The 17,827-nt window shown below is 37.8% G+C and overlaps 1 non-coding gene across 1 annotated transcript; it reads right to left on the reverse strand.

The window, feature by feature from the left end:
* Positions 1-11,918: 11,918 nt before the first annotated feature.
* Positions 11,919-12,025, reverse strand: LOC128778401 (U6 spliceosomal RNA). Its single transcript, XR_008423992.1, has one exon. It is a non-coding gene; the product is annotated as a U6 spliceosomal RNA (small nuclear RNA).
* Between the last annotated feature and the right edge of the window lie 5,802 nt (positions 12,026-17,827).

Raw genomic sequence — 17,827 nt, forward strand, 5'->3', positions numbered from 1 at the left:
CATTATTGCAGCTCCAAAGTCAGATGCCCTGTGTTCACCAACCTCTTGTTTCCTGCTTTTATTGACAGGGGTTTTGACTTTGAAATGCTGCCTTCCGCATTTCACCAATGCACACAGCCATATAGTTCAATTAACATTATGCTGTTAGAAATGTTTGCATAGGAATATTCTTCATTCAACAAATATGTTTTGATCTCCTCTGTATTAGGCTCTGAGGACACAAAAGTGAGCAAAATAAACAAGGCAACTTCCTTCATGGGGTTTATAATCTGGTGGGAGAGAGAGAAATTAACTAAATAATTAAAATAATTACAAATAATGAAGAAGCATTACAAAGAAAAATGCTGAGTGCTATCACAGTGTTCCATTAAGGGATTTATTTATTTATTCATTTACTTAATTAATTAATTACTTATAGGGCAAGGAGGTACTGGGGGAGTTTGTCAAATTAGAAAAGTCCTTTCTGAAGAAATGTTGGAACTAAGATCTGAAAGATAATTGGTATGTTCATACAATAGGAATTAATATAGAAATTATAAGTGAATGAGCATGGACACCTGAGTGGCTCAGTCAGTTAAGCATCCAATTCTTGATTTTGGCTCATGTCCTGATATCATGGTTCATGGGATCAAGCCCCACATCTAGCTCTGTGCTGATTTTCTAAACAACAAACAAATAAATAAACAAACCTTGAAAAAAAGTGAATGAGTCCCAAAGCAATCTACATATTCAACGCAATCCCTATCAAAATAACACCAGCATTCTTCACAGAGCTAGAACAAATAATCCTAAAATTTGTATGGAATCAGAAAAGACCCCAAATAGCCAAAGCAATCTTGAAAAAGAAAACCAAAACAGGAGGCATCACAATCCCAGACTTCATGCTGTATTACAAAGCTGTAATCATCAAGACAGTATGGTACTGGCACAAAAACAGACACTCAGATCCATGGAACAGAATAGAGAATCCAGAAATGGACCCACAAACATATGGCCAACTAATCTTTGACAAAGCAGGAAAGAATATCCAATGGAATAAAGACAGTCTCTTGAGCAAGTGGTACTGGGAAAACTGGACAGTGACATGTAGAAGAATGAACCTGGACCACTTTCTTACACCATACACAAAAATAAACCCAAAATGGATGAAAGATCTCAATGTATGACAGGAAGCCATCAAAATCCTCAAGGAGAAAGCAGGCAAAAACCTCTTTGATCTTGCCTGCAGCAACTTCTTACTCAACACGTCTCCGGAGGCAAGGGAAACAGAAGCAAAAATGAACTACTGGGACCTCATCAAAAGAAAAAGCCTCTGCACAGCAAAGGAAACAATCAGCAAAACTAAAAGGCAACCGATAGAATGGGAGAAGATATTTGCAAGTGACATGTCAGATAAAGGGTTAGTATCCAAAATCTACAAAGAACTTATCAAACTCCACACCCAAAAAACAAATAATCCAGTGAAGAAATGAGCAAAAGTCATGAATAGAGACACTTCTCCAAAGAAGACAGCCAGATGATCAACCAACATGAAAAAATGCTCAACGTCACTCATCATCAGGGAAATACAAATCAAAACCACAATAAGATACCACCTTACACCTGTCAGAATGGGTAACATTAACAACTCAGGCAACAACAGATGTTGGTGAGGAGGCAGAGAAAGAGGATCTCTTTTGTATTGTTGGTGGCAATGCAAGCTGGTGCAGCCACTCTGGAACACAGTATGGAGGTTCTTCAAAAAACTAAAAAGAGAACTACCCTATGACCCAGCAATTGCACTACTAGGCATTTATCCAAGGGATACAGGTGTGCTGTTTCGAAGGGACACATGCACCCCCATGTTTATAGCAGCACTATCAACAATAGTCAAACTATGGAAAGAGCCCAAAAGTCCATCAGCAGATGAATGGGTAAAGAAGATGTGGCATATATATACAATGGAATATTACTTGGCAATCAAAAAGAATGAAATCTTGTCATTTGCAACTACGTGGATGGAACTGGAGGGTATTATGCTAAGTGAAATTAGTCAGAGAAAGACAAAAATCATATGACTTCACTCATGTGAGGACTTTAAGAGACAAAACAGATGAACAGAAGGGAAGGGGAAAAAATAATATAAAAACAGGGAGGGGGACAAAACAGAAGAGACTCATAAATATGGAGAACAAACAGAGGGTTACTGGAGGGGTTGTGGGAAGGGGGATGGGCTAAATGGGTAAGGGGCACTAAGGAATCTACTCCTGAAATCATTGCTTCACTATCTACTAACTAATTTGGATGTAAATTTTAAAATACAAAAAATAAAGTTAAAAAAAGTTTCTTTTCAAAATATAAAAAAATGTGAATAAGAACAACATATATCAGAATGAATGGACTTCTAAATCCTATTGTTTAGGCAAAAATCTCCTTTCCTTCAATGTGGGTAGGTCTGATGTAATCAAATAAATACTATTAATATGGGTTCTAGAAGACACAAAAGTCAGAGTTTCTTCTGGGGGCCTTGAAAACACAAACTGCTATTGTGGAGAGGGCATGCATCAGGCATGTGCAGGTGACTTTTAAAAGTTGAGAGTGATCCTCTTCCAAAACCCAGCAAGAAAACAGGGACCTTAGGCTACAGCCACAAAGAACTGAATTCTACCAACAGCTGCTAAGCTTGGAAGAGGACCCTGAGCCTCAGATAAGCTCACAGACCCAAGTATTAAAGAATTCAGACACATTGTGCCCTAATACTTGACCCACAAGAATTTTGTATTGAGATCATAACGTTGTGTTGCATTAAGACTCTGAATTTGTGATAATTTGTTATGCAGCAGAAAAAAACAAATACAACTACCAAAGTATATGTTAGGCAAATGCACACTCTCACAAAATGAGGGGCAGGAAGAGCACAGAGGTCATCTTGGCCAACTCCCTCACATTGTAGAAGATGGCAAGCTCTATGGGGCTGATATGAATTGCCCAGGGATGGAAATTCTACTTAGGGTCACAAGGTCACTAGAGTCCAGGAAGAAGACTGAGGGGCAGAATAACATAAAAAGATAATGTCAGAAGGAGGAAAAGAAGAATAAGGTAGTAATTCTGGATTATTATATATTTGTGTCTAAGTTAAAAATACAAAGAGATAAGTGAAGTAATAAAGCAGATCTGTTTTCCAGCACTGTGCTGCTACTTAGTCATTGTATGGGCTTGGACAATTTGTTTAATCTTTAAAAGTTTCAGTTTCTGTATCTCTAAAATAAAGCTAATTAGTATACGTATTCCATAGTTATTGTAAGGCTTAAATGAGGTAATGTACATGAAGTGCATAACATAGAGCACTACACAAAGGTATTGTCATTAGCTTTTAAAATCACTATTGATACTAATGTCACCATCATTATCATTGTTCCTATTACTGTTATTTATTTTTATCATCTGAAGTATAACCTTAAGAACACAGCTTAACCTTAAGTATATCCTTAGGGAACTGAGATACTATGCATAGGTATACTCTTCCCATGCTTTATTACACCCTTGGATGGGTGAAGCACTAAAAAAAATGATCAATGATGTTTTCAATGTATCAGAAATACATATATTAGTTACATATATATTGGATAAGGCCCACCTACGTTATGGAGAGCAATCTGCTTTACTCAAAGTGTACTGATCTAAATGCTATCTCATAACACCCTCACTGAAACAACCAGAATAATGTTTGATCAAATATCTGGGCACCATGAGCCAGTCAAATTGCACATAAAAATAACCATCACACCTACTCTGTATGCCTATTCCTACTATGTTTTGACCTTGTTGGAATATCCAATCCATTGACCTTACTGCTTTCAAAATCTTAACATATCCCTTTGGTTCACTCTTCTCTCCTAGTTCAAAAGTTTTATTTATTTATTTATATTTTGAGAGAGAGATAGCATGAGTGGGGAAGGGACAAAGAGAGAGGGAGACAGAATTCCAAGTAGGCACCACACTGACTGTGCAGAGCCCAATGCAGGACTTGTATCCATGAACTGAACTGTGAGTTCATGATCTGAGTTGAAATCAAAAGTCAGACACTCAACCAACTGAGCCACCCGGGGAACTCCTCTCCTCATTCAGATTAATCACTCACCACAAACACCCTGAACTCCCTTACCACTTTCACTCTTTAAAATCAGGAATCTCGGGCACCTGGGTGGCTCAGTAGGTTGAGCGTCTGACTTTGGCTCAGGTCATGATCTCACAGTTTGTGAATTTGAGCCCCATGTCGGGCTCTTTGGTGATAGCTTGGAGCCTGGAACCTGCTTCGGATATTGTGTCTCCCTCTCTCTCTCTCTGCCCCTCCCCTGCTTGCAATCTCTCTCTCTCTCTCTCTCCCTCTCTCTCAAAAATAAACATTCAGAAAAACAAATAAATACACTTAATCTACCTACTTTGTCCTACATTAATATATTCTATTGACTTTCCATCAGTAACTATGAATGCAAAAAAAAATAGTGAAACAACTTTTCAAAATTTCTGTAGGAAAATAATTTTGAAACAAACATGCAAACTAATACTAAGACCTGTAAAGTTTCATGAAGTTTACCACCCACAGAATTTCTCAGAAAGACTTACTAGTGTATAAGTTTCAGCAAAATAAAAAAAAAAAAATGAGTATAAGAAAAAGCTGTGAATTTAAAAAATAATAATTGAGCAAGGAAAACTATAAAACTTATAGTTAAGTCTAAACAGAGTTTGATGACTTAAAAAGTAACTGGCAATTAAAAAGTCTAGATAGTCCTGCACTCACACCACAGAGCCTGCTTGGGGGACTGACTCTCTCTCTCTCTCTCTCTCTCTCTCTCTCTCTCTCTCTCTCCCCCTCTCCCTCTCCCTCCCTCTCTCTCCCTTTCTCTCTGCCCCGCCCTCAGCTTGTGCTCACTCTCTCTCAAAAATAAATAAATAAACTTTAAAAAAAGTCTAGATATTCCCAAGAAAGGAACGAAGTGTAGTGGATTTTTGTATGTTTAGTATAGACTATAGTTATAATTCACTCTAGCTATTGTTCAACAAATATGCTTCTGGATAGTATCCTTTTATCTCTTATTCTAAAAACCCCATGGAAACAGAGTAAGTAAAGTGATGAATTTATAGCAACTATGTTTAGGACACAAACCAAAGCAAAACCCAAAACCTTTACATACATTTTCTGGATACCTCAAATCCAAGGGTATTTTTGGATTTCTCTTTATTTTAATTACCCCCATAGAATTTCCTCAGTTTCCTGTATCAGTCAGCAAAGACAAAGACTTTATTTTAAGCATATTTATAATAAGATGCTATAGCTCTGGTTCAAATTTAACTTTACCCTGGCCTGCATTTCTTTGTATTTCAATCTTTACCAACCAACCAGTTTAATTTCAAATTATTTTAAATTGAGCCTAAACACTATACAAATTTTGGATGTTGTGAATATAATTTATGGGGACCAGATGGAAGGCCAAAACTTTGATCAGATTGTAAATGTTAATGGGAATACTTAGAAGATATAAATGATTGATAGCATAATTTGACTCCTTTCACTGATTTTCACAGAATTACCTCTACTTCTTGAAGTTCTGATACTGACATCCATCATTTTCAGAAAAGAAGAAAAATGTGTTAAATAGAATTTACTTTCATTGAATGGGGTGTTTTCTGTGATTTCTATTATTAATTATAAAAACAGAATTTATGATCTCCCTGTTATGTTATTAGTTTCACCAACTAATTGTTGATATATTTTAAAAATAATATCTGAAAACAAGAGTTAAAGTTGTGTTTAACTGTGTCAGTTTTGAACTGAAGTTTAGACTAGAACTGGCTATCTATTGTGATCTCAGATATATTTAACTTTTCTCCTGGATTTGACAGGAATAGCACTCATTCAAGATAAAGCTACCTCTCCAGGCAGAGAATAGAGTTCTATATTTCAGGTAATAGTTCCAGACGTCTCGAAACACCTTTTTCTAGTAATTTCTGTCGTGTATCTTCCTTTTCCATGCTAGAAGACACAAAAAGGAATAACTCCTCTGAGAACTTTCTCTTGGTAAAGTCACTGAGCAGCTAGAGACTATAATGAAGATGTCAGAAATGCATTGAGAAATCAAGCAATTTGTTTTCAAAAATGCAAAAAATATCATAAAAGAAATAAAATGCCATTTTTTACACTGGATACTTCTCTCACATAGAGTGAAAGATCATTTGTTACCATAAAATCAGAACTTGTGAGGAAAGAGAGGGATGAGTATACATGCTTTGGGAGTAGAAACAAGTGATTCTCTCTGATTTGACTGTTTTCTAATCTCCTTTAGCAAGTAATGGCCATATTGACTCTAGTAATAATTAGTTTTTTAATTCTGGAGACATCAACTTATTAAAGTACATAAAGTCAATAAATCACAATAGGTGGTTTTTTTTTTTTTTTTTTTTTTTTTTTGGAGAGAGAGAATGAGACCGAGAGCATGAGCAAGTGGGGGAGCAGTGCAGAGAGAGGGAGAGAGAGAATCTTTTTTTAATATGAAATTTATTGTCAAATTGGTTTCCATACAACACCCAGTGCTCATCACAACAGGTGTCTTCCTCAATGCCCATCACCCACTTTCCCCTCCCTCCCACACCCATCAACCCTCAGTTTGTTCTCAGTTTTTAAGAGTCTCTTATGGTTTTGCTCCCTCCCCCTCTCTTTTTTTTTCCCTTTCCCTCCCCCATGGTCTTCTGTTAAGTTTCTCAGGATACATATAAGAGTGAAAACATATGGTATCTGTCTTTCTCTGTATCACTTATTTCACTTAGAATAACACTCTCCAGTTCCATCCACTTTGCTACAAAAGGCCATATTTCATTCTTTCTCATTGCCACATAGTATTCCATTGTATATAGAAACCACAATTTCTTTATCCATTTGTCAGTTGATGGACATTTAGGCTCTTTCCATAATTTGGCTATTGTTGAAAGTGCTGCCATAAACATTGGGGTACAGGTGCCCCTATGCATCAGCACTCCTGTATCCCTTGGGTAAATTCCTAGCAGTGCTATTGCTGGGTCATAGGGGAGATCTATTTTTAATTTTTTGAGAAACCTCCACACTGTTTTCCAGAGTGTCTGCACCAGTTTGCATTCTCACGAATAGTGCGAGAGGGTTCCTGTTTCTCCACATCCTCTCCAGCATCTATAGTCTCCTGATTTGTTCATTTTAGCCACTCTGACTGGCGTGAGGTGATATCTCAGCGTGGCTTTGATTTGTATTTCACTGATGAGGAGCAACATTGAGCATCTTTTCATGTGCCTGCTGGCCATCTGGATGTCTTCTTTAGAGAAGTGTTATTCATGTCTTCTGCCCATTTCTTCACTGGCTTATTTGTTTTTCGGGTGTGGAGTTTGGTGAGTTCTGTATAGATTTTGGATACTAGCCCTTTGTCTGATATGTCATTTGCAAATATCTTTTCCTATTCCGTCGGTTGCCTTTTAGTTTTTTGATTGTTTCCTTTGCAGTGCAGAAGCTTTTTATCTTCATGAGGTCCCAATAGTTCATTTTTGCTTTTAATTCCCTTGCCTTTGGAGATGTGTCAAGTAAGAAATTGCTGCGGCTGAGGTGAGAGAGGTCTTTTCCTGCTTTCTCCTCCAGGGTTTTGATGGTTTCCTGTCTCACATTCAGGTCCTTCATCCATTTTGAGTTTATTTTTGTGAATGGTATAAGAAAGTGGTCTAGTTTCATTCTTCTGAATGTTGCTGTCCAGTTCTCCCAGCACCATTTGTTAAACAGACTGTCTTTTTTCCACTGGATATTCTTTCCTGCTTTGTCAAAGATTAGTTGGCCATACTTTTGTGGGTCCAATTCTGGACTCTCTATTCTATTCCATTGGCCCATGTGTCTGTTTTTGTGCCAATACCATGCTGTCTTGATGATTACAGTTTTGTAGTAGAGGCTAAAGTCTGGGATTGTGATGCCTCCCGCTTTGGTTTTCTCCTTCAATATTACTTTGGCTATTCGGGGTCTTTTGTGGTCCCACACAAATTTTAGGATTGCTTGTTCTAGCTTCAAGAATAATGCTGGTGCAATTTTGATTGGGATTGCATTGAATGTGTAGATTGCTTTGGGTAGTATTGACATTTTAACAATATTTATTCTTCCAATCCATGAGCACGGAATGTCTTTCCATTTCTTTGTATCTTCTTCAATTTCCTTCTTAAGCTTTTATAGTTTTCAGCATACAGATCTTTTACACCTTTGGGTAGGTTTATCCCTAGGTATTTTATGATTCTTGGTGCAATTGTGAATGGGATCAGTTTATTTGTCTTTCTGTTGCTTCATTATTAGTGTATAAGAATGCAACTGATTTCTGTACATTGATTTTGTATCCTGCAACTTTGCTGAATTCATGTATCAGTTCTAGCAGACTTTTGGTGGAGTCTGTCGGATTTCCAATGTATGGTATAATACCATAATTTTATGTTTTATTTTATATAATACCATAATTTTATAATTTTATTTAATATTAATTATAATTAATATTATTAATTCTATAATTTTTACTTCTAATTCACCTATTCTCTACTCTGCCTCTTCAATCTGTGCTATGGCTGCCTCCATTTTATTTTGCACCTCATTTGTAGCATTTTTTAGCTCCTCATGACTATTTCTTAGCCCCGTGATCTCTGTAGCAATACATTCTCTGCTCTCCTCTCTGCTTTTTCAATCCCAGCAATTAATATTATGACTGTTATTCTAAATTCTTGTTCCATTATATTGCTTAAATCGTTTTTGATCAATTCATTAGCTGTCACTACTTCCTGGAGTTTCTTTTGAGAATTATTCCGTTTTGTCATTTTGGTTAGTCCCTGTGGTGGCTCCAAACTGCAGGGCACTTCCGCTGTGCTGTCTGGAGTAACTTGTGTTGGTGGGCAGGGCCACAATCAGACCTGATGTCTGCCCCCAGCCCACTGCTGGGGCCACAGTCAGACTGGTGTGTATCTTCCCTTCCCCTCTCTCAGGGGCAGGACTCACTGTGGAGTGGTGTGGCCCCTGTCTGTGCTACTTGCACACTGCCAGGCTTATGGTGCTGCTTTGATGGGCTCTGGCCAAGGGCATATCAGCTGGGGCGGATCCACAAGGTGCACAGGGGCGGGAGGGGCAGGCTTAGCTACATTGCTGTCGGTGGTCCCCTGCGGGAGGGGGCCTGCAGCACTGGGAGGGAGGCAGGCCCGTCGGAGGGATGGATCCACAGAAGCACAGCGCTGGCATTTGCAGGGTGCAGGCAAGTTTGGTGACGGGGACTGGTTCCCTTTGGAATTTTGGCTGGGAGATGGGTGAGGGAAATGGCACTTGACAGTGCCTTTGTTCCCCCAGCGAGCTGAGCTCTGTCTTCCTGGGCTCAACAACTGGGAAAGAGAGAATCTTAAGCAGGCTCTATGCCCAGCAAGGAGTCCAACTTGGGGATTGATCTCGAAATCAAAAGTCAGATCCTTAACCAACTGAGGTACCCAGGTTCCCCTCATTTTTAAGTTATGTTTGTGTTGTTCAAATGTTATTTTGCTTTATGCCTGGTATTTTATGTTTCCTTTGCAATAGACTACTATTCTGTAAATATGCCTTTGTCTGTACTATACCATGGTGACAATTTGGGAAATTACACTGGAATTAGGATGTTCAAAGTATTTTTTAGAAATCTGTCCCATGGGGTGCCTGGGTGGCTCAATAGGTTAAGTGATCCACTTCAGCTCAGGTCATGATCTCACATGGGTTCAAGCCCTGAATTGGGCTCTGTGCTGACAGCTCAGAGCCTGGAGCCTGCCTCCGATTCTGTGTCCCCTCTCTCTCTGCCCCTCCCCCACTGTCCTCTGCTGTCTCTCAAAGGTGAATAAATGTTAAAAAAAAATTTTTTTAAAAAAAGAAATCTGTCCTATGCAACCAAATAGTTTGATGTTACTACTTTCTAATATGCTACTACTACATTAAAATTTAATTGAATAAAAAAATTGAAAAAAATAATAAATTGTGTCAGGTTTTGTCATGAGATTTTTCATTTGACTGTTAGGAAATGACTTCGGAAAGTGATTGATCCACTTACCCTCTCTCTTTTTAAAATTATTTTTTATTTTTAAATTATTTTTATTGTTTTTAATTTTTATTTGAGAGAGAGAGAGAGCAAGTGGGGGAGGGGGAGAGAGAAAATGGAGGGGAGGAGAAAGAAAGAGAATCTTAAGCAGGCTACACACTCAGTGTGGAGCCTGATACCATGATCCTGGGATCATGACCTGAGTTGAAATCCAAAGCTGTATGTTCAACCGATTCAGCCACCAGGTACATCACCCTCTCTCTTCACATAGAACAGCTTCTCAACATTGTGGTTGAACCCAGGAATCAAGGATTGCAATTGTTCTGGATTTCAGATATGAGGAGCACTAAAACGAAGAGCAGTACTTCTGCGAATATCCAGCCATTCTGCAAGTGCTCTCTCTGCCTTCAAAACTGATTCAGGAGTGAGAGTCATGGGTACATTTTGGTTGGGGGCAGGACAGGAGACAGGAGAGAAACAATACTTCTTATTCCTTCCATCTCTGTCTCATCCCTGTGTCCACATACTTGCTTCTGCTGAGAACTTGCAGCTTGTGACGACAGTTGCTCACACTTGGACCTTGAAGACTAAGGCTAAAGGATTCTGTTGGGCATTCCAGAATAGATCCTATTAGCCTTTATGTCCTATAAGAAATTCCCTTTCAGCAAAAATATTTCCTGCTGAAGACCAAGATATCGTATTATACTGGGAAAAGCATTGGATTAGGAGTCAAAATCTAGGTATTAGTCTCAAACCTTTTAATGCTAATCTAATGCTTGAGATACTTTTTAAGCTTACGCTAGCAACAGGCATTTTGAATGCTGTGAGTGTCATTTATGGGTACGAGAAGGAGACAGCCAAAAATCTCCCATCTTCCAGTTTTTAAAATATTAATGAAAAAGACTAGAATTAAATTATTTATTTGATACGAATTGGTCTGCTCACATAGATCTAATTACCTCATCAATTCCTCTCCTCAGCTTGGTTTGCCATGGCGCTTTTAGTCATCTATGACAAGGCAGCCTGGTCCTACTCCTGGGTCCAGAAAACTGAACCACAGGGCCAGGCAGAACCACCTATTTTCATTCGTGTCTTGTATTACAATTTAAAGTACTATAAAATGAAGAAAGCTAAACTCATATTCTATTGTAATTAAGAGAAAAAAATCTAATGGAAATATTTTGATGATTAGTGTCTGATGTTACTGTATTAATACTGTATTTCTTTATTCTTGGCTGGTAGTACCCAAGAAAAAATTAGGAAATAGTTGCTGTTACTTACTAGGTAAAGAACTCAACTTGAGATCACAAACATGATGCCATGTCAGAGCATTGTATTTTGACTCCTATATCTCCCCATTAAGCCCTCAGATGGCAGTCCCATCCCAGCTTATAGCAACCACAGTTTGAGGATTGATGATAATGAACCATCATAGAAGATTTCAAAAACACCAGAAAATATTCTTCTGTGATAGAAAAGGGCAAGAAATAAAAAACTGTTTTTCTAAAATAAAAATCAATAAACACAAGTGGCAGATAGAAATGAAGACTACATTTTTTCTAAGTTTGGGTGATATGAATGTAACAATCAGTGAGAGTTCTATTTCTTCCTCTTTTAAAAAAATACAGAGGGGTGCCTGGGTGGCTCAGTTGGTTGAGCGTCCAACTTTGGCTCAGGTCATGATCTCGCACTCTATGAGTTCAAGCCCCACTTCGGGCTCTGTGTTGACAGCTCAGAGCCTGGAGCCTACTTCAGATTCTGTGTCCCTCTCTTGCTCTGCGCTCACCTGCTCCTGCTCTGTCTCTCTCTCTCTCTCTTAAGAATAAATAAGACATTAAAAAAATTAAGTTAAAAAATACAGAATACTTTATGAATTTACATTTCATCCTTGCACAGGAGTCATGCTAATCTTCTTTGTATTGTTCTAATTTTAGTATATGTGTTGCCAAAGCAGACACAGTAGGACCATTATTTAAACTCAGTGCCTGGCATAGAATGAGCCATCAGTGGGGGCGCCTGGGTGGCTCAGTCAGTTGAGCATCCAACTTCGGCTCAGGACATGATCTTGCTGTCCGTGAGTTCAAGCCCCGCGTCAGGCTCTGGGCTGACAGCTTAGAGCCTGGAGCCTGTTTCAGAGTCTGTGTCTCCTTCTCTCTCTGCCCCTCCCCTACTCATGCGCGCGCTTTCTCTCTCGCTCTCTCTCTCTCTCTCTCTGCAAAAATAAATTAACTTCAAAAAATTTTGAAGAATGAGCCATCAGTAAATGCCTTTTTAATGAATAAAAATGGTTGATATATTTACTTTTCTTAAGCATATTCTCATCAACCTTATAATATGTGAATTAGCAAATTTTCCTTCTCTTGATTTTATTTTTAATTTTGGTTACAAGATGTTATAGGTAAACTGATCCTTAAAAAAAAAATCTGTCACAAGAAAAATAATGGAAAGAGAAGATTGAAGTCCATTTCCAAGCCCCGAGTGAAGGAACTATTAGGTTATAGGAGGATGATGGGTTCAAAGACAGACATCCTCCTTATTTTCCCCTTTCTTTCTTCTCTCCTCTGTGACTAGCCCCCAAATTGAGGAAATTTCTATGTGTAAAAGGAAGTTAATCATTTATGGATTAACATATCTGTAAAACTGCAGGTTTAGCAGATCTAAGTTTTGCTAAATCAGGCCACATGTAAGCCATTAAATGTTGGCCACAAACTTACAGCCAAGTGAGAAATGGAGGCTAGTAGAAACAATTTAAGTGAAGGTAAGTGAAGGGCTTTTGCCCTAGTAGACAGACAGAGTGGGGGGTGGTGGTGAACAGATTTGAAGCAACCTTTGTCTGGGATTGTGGAAATGGGGAAGATATTCATGCTTAGGGGGAATTTCACTTGGCATCTGGCCATTGTTATTTTGGGCCCAATCGTGCTAGACTTTTCAATCAGAGTGAGTAACTTCCCTGTAGAATATCTGTAAAACAATCACAACTACTTGTCTGGTGGATATACACTAGAGGAAGACAGGCCAATCTACTTTAAGAATCTAACAAAGACTTCTGTCACCTTTCTTCCTTCACAGTTTGAGTTTGCAGGTTTCTACCTGTCTACATGTATAATAAGGCAGAGGAAAATAGCTCAAGTTCTTAAAAAGTGAGTGAGATAGCTTGAATGCAATGCTAACTTTATTTGAATATTTATTCTCAACTAAATAGCTCCCTTTGGTGATCTTTCTTCCAAGTAAAACACTTGACAGCAAAGAAAGTCTTCCAGTTCCAACATGTTTACCTGTTCACTTTTGTGTTAGAGCCTGTGGTTTGCCCTGATGCAATGAACAAACAAAGGGGTTCCGAGAATAAGAGATATTCTTGGGAAAAGACAAGTATGAAAAGTGCTATTTATTTTAAAAGGGCAGGTGGAGGTTATGTATCTTGTGTATTTGAGAGAGGCCCATCAATTCAACATGCAGAAGAAACATTATTCTTTAGGATTACTATTCACAAAGCAAATGAAAATATCCTCATTTCAAAGTTTAGCATTTTGGTAATTAAAACTTCTTTAAGTAAATGAGTTTTTCTTAAGAAAGAGAGAAAGAAAAAAAGAAAGAGAGAGGAAGGAAGGAAGGAAAGAAGAGAGAAAGAAAGAAATCTGATAATGACATCCATATCTCTTTGGTTCATTTACATGTATAATGTGAATCACCATCTATTTAACTCTAGTGGGACCCAGGTACATTAGAGACCTTTACATGCTGATTTTCTCTGATCTATTTCCTCTTAAAGTATTTATCAAGATACACTGGCTTGTTAGTTAATCTCCATCTTTTTCCTCTATGCCTCAGAGTGGGATTCTCAAATGCACGTACTAACTGCATTGGAATAACCTGTACAATTTAATTTCAAAGGAGATTCCTGGGCCTTGGTCCAGATGTCCTGAATCAGACTTTCTGGGTTCAAGGCCCAGCATTTTGTATTTTTAATAAATTCATCAGGTGATGCACACTAGAATTTCCGAACTCTGTTATAGCGGGGAAAACTTACCTTCCAGGGAGTGGCAGCTTTAACTTGAAAGTGGGACATGGAAAACAAGTCAGAGATTTCTAGCCAAATGAATACAATCATGCTTCAGGTAAAAGTTTTGCAAACTTACATACTAAAAATACATATTTCCAATCGTATTTCAAGGGAAATTATCATACTAGGAATTATCAACAGGATAATTTGAACTGGGATACATATATATTCAGGTATGTGCTTAACATAGGAATGCATCATTTTCCTTATGGGAAGTTTAAGAGTGACATAATATTACATCATTGCGTGAGTGGCCACAAAGACCTGTATTCCTGTAAGTGGGCATCACAGGAGACTTTTCTTTGCCACTGTGCCATGGAAACACAGGACTCAGCAATGCCCTGATCCTATGACCATTAAATACAGTCACTCATATGTGACAACTAACAGAACTTGATAATAACACTTCAGTAGCTTGATATGGCACTCTCCAAACTTTGGTTAATGACTTAATATGTAATCAAGTGTCTTTCAAAAATGTCTACCAAGGCAGGAAATGTAAAACAGGTTGTACAAAGAGACAAATACCAGCACTGAGAGAGATTACAACCTGCTCCTCTGTGTTCACAGAAAAGCTATCGTTCTCTCCCCAGTTCCATGTTATGATCATTCATAGATCTTTTTTTTTTTTTTATAAACATTCACATCTATAACTAAGCCTCACCCAGGAACTTCAGATTTAATTAAACTGTGGTGGAAGAACAATGAGAACTGGAAAGGAAGATCTTCAGTCCTGGAAGGCTGAAGAAACTGGGAAGGGAGCCGTCATCAGAACAGAGATTTTAACATTTTCCTGTACGAGGATGACTGGTGTTTGTTGATGTGGAATAGAGGAAGCTGAAGCCTGAAATGTGAGGGGAAAGCCTTAGAGAATGAAACCCATTGGCTGTGCACAGCACTGGAGAGGTGTGGCTCTCAGAATCACAGGGACAATGAAGAGTCAGAGTGAAACAGGGGGCATGGAATGAAGGACTAATGGAAGTACAAAATATGGACTACCTGGCCACTTCCTTCCCTCCCCCTAAACACAGCACTCCTGGCAGTCAGACATATACTCTTTGAACAAACCAACAAATGGAAAAAGGAGGAGGATCTTTTCTCATGGTATTGAATGAGCAATCTAAGAAGAACCAGGACAGCCAAGAAGGGCACTGGAGCAAATGCATCTGTTCTGTCAGGGTAGGGTCCCCTAGTGTGAGAGCTGGCTCCCTGACCACTCACCCTACAGTGCAGCTGGCTGATTGACAAGCCCTGCCTACCCTCAGAAAGCTTACAAACTGACTTCAGTGGCCTGTGCTTAAATATACATGAAAAACAAGGGACACCAAACATGAGAAAATACTGCAACAACAACACACAAATCAAAATCAAAATTAACAACAGAAAAAAAGTGATCCTGAAGGAAAGAGAGTTAATTCAGAATGTAGAAAAAAAATCTTTCTTAATTTTTTTATTATTTTTTTTTATTTTAGAGAGAGAATGTAAGCAGGAGAGAGGGATGGGGGAGAGGGAGGGAGGTAGAAAGAGAGAGAGAGGGAGAGAGAGAAAAATCTCAACCAGGTTCCATGTCCAATGCAAAGCCCAACTTGGGGCTCAATCCTATAATCCTGAGAACATGACCTGAGTCAAAATCAAGAGTTAGATATTCAACCGACTGAGCCACCCAGGCACCCCTAGAGAAAAACAAATCTTTCTAATTAATGTTAGAAAGATCAGAGAAGATCCTGCATCCATAAAACAAAGAAACAAAAAAGATGCAATGAGGAAAGAAAAGTTAGAGAACAAAAAGAGCTCTAGATGCTTACAAAAATATGTTTTTTGAAATTAAAATAAGAAAAGGAAAAAAATTGCAAGAGTTGAGACTGTTGAGTAAATCCAGAATAAAAATCAAAAAGTTAAAAAGATTTTAAAAGTGAGAGAAATGTTGTAAGACATATATTAACATATATAATAATTCAGAAGTCCAATATCCTATTCATAGGAATTTTAGAAATAGACCAGAGAAGACAGAGAGAAGGAAATGAAAAAGAAAGAGAGAGTTCATTCCTAGAATGGAAGACAAAAGTCCCCAGACTAAAAAAGACCAGTTCATGAAATATTAGAGCCCACTCTAATTGTCATATTTTCATATCATTTCAGAATACCATGGAGAAAGATTATCCTAGTAGGTTCCAAGAACAAGAACCAGGACATCAATGAATGACAAGTGTAGTTTGGCACTGGTCATCCAATCCACAGTTTTGAATGCTAGAAGGTAATGAACAATGCCTTCAAAGCTCTGAGTAGAAATTACTGATAACTTAGAATCCTAAAATCAGTTAAACCAACTGTCCCAAGAAGGACACACTTCTAAGACCATCAAAAATGTTATTTCCCTGAAAGTTACTTTCTGCCACCATTTCTTAGGATATTATTTGAGGATACATTATGGCACAGCGAGACAGTAAATTAAGGAGGAAAATGTGAAATTTGCAAACAAATGATTCAGTCCAAGAGAGGATCGATTGTGCAGTGATCCATCAGTGGAGGATAATGAAACACTTGGGAAAAGGTGTCAAAGAAAAAAGGAGATTCAATACTACTCTTGAGATATTAAAAGATTTTATAAGACAGAAAAGGCAGGCAATGTAAGAAAAAAAAGAAAAGCAATTAGAAAACAAATAAACCAGATAAAAAACTACGTGTAATCATAATACCCATTACTTGACACTGCAATGGATACTGTTTATGTTGTCATTAGAATATAAATAATGGTTAATGACTTTCAACTTTAAGAGACAACCTAAAGAGATAGTATTATCCAATATTTTAGAAAACAGAATCTAAAATTCTTACTGGCCATATGAATCCAGAAATTTACTTAATTTCTATGTTACTCAATTTCCTTTCTGTAAGATGGAAATAATAGTTGAACACCTGGGTGGCTCAGCTGATTGCGTGTCTGACTTTGGTTCGGGTCATGATCTCAGGGTTTGTGGGTTTGAGCCCCACATAGAGCTTTGTGCTGGCAACGAGAAGCCTGGTTGGGATTCTCTGTCTCCCTCTTTCTCTGCCCCTCCCCTGCTCTTGCTCTCTCTCTCATTCTGTGTCAAAAATAAATAAATATTAAGTTAAAAAAGACAAACAACAGTTATCTATTTTATAGTCTTATTGAGAGGCTTAAGTTACTTTACACAAAGTAACTTAGTGCTTTTGACACATAGTAAGTCCTCTTTAGGAGTTAGTTAAAACAACAAACGACATATAAAAAGTAGAAGTATTTACTGACAGAAAAAAGAGGAATGTTATGAAATTTGACAATATAAATGTATAAGTACAGACAGTTGAACATGAGGAAGAAGAGAGAAGTGGAATCGAGATGCTGTTTATAGCTGATAGAGACAAAAATAAATAACGAAGACAACAAAAAACAAAACTTAGCAAGATCACTTTGTAAGTGGGTTAAGTCATAATCCATCATAACGAGAAACTAATAATAGATTATGACTATAATTAATTATAAAGCTAGCATGTAAGCTTATAACAGAGAGGAGGAAACAGCAGAAGAACAAAAAGAAATAAAAGTGTTTTCTTTAAGAATCATGGAAGGTAAATAGCTTTACCTTTAATTGTCTTATAATTTTCCTTGTCAGTTTTACCTCAGTAAAACTAAAAAAAAAAAAAAATGATGGTAAGGAGGGGTTCACAGTTGATGGTGGGA

This window comes from Panthera pardus, unplaced genomic scaffold (assembly GCF_024362965.1).
Source record: "Panthera pardus isolate Hobbes unplaced genomic scaffold, ASM2436296v1 HiC_scaffold_2, whole genome shotgun sequence".
Taxonomy (NCBI): domain Eukaryota; kingdom Metazoa; phylum Chordata; class Mammalia; order Carnivora; family Felidae; genus Panthera; species Panthera pardus.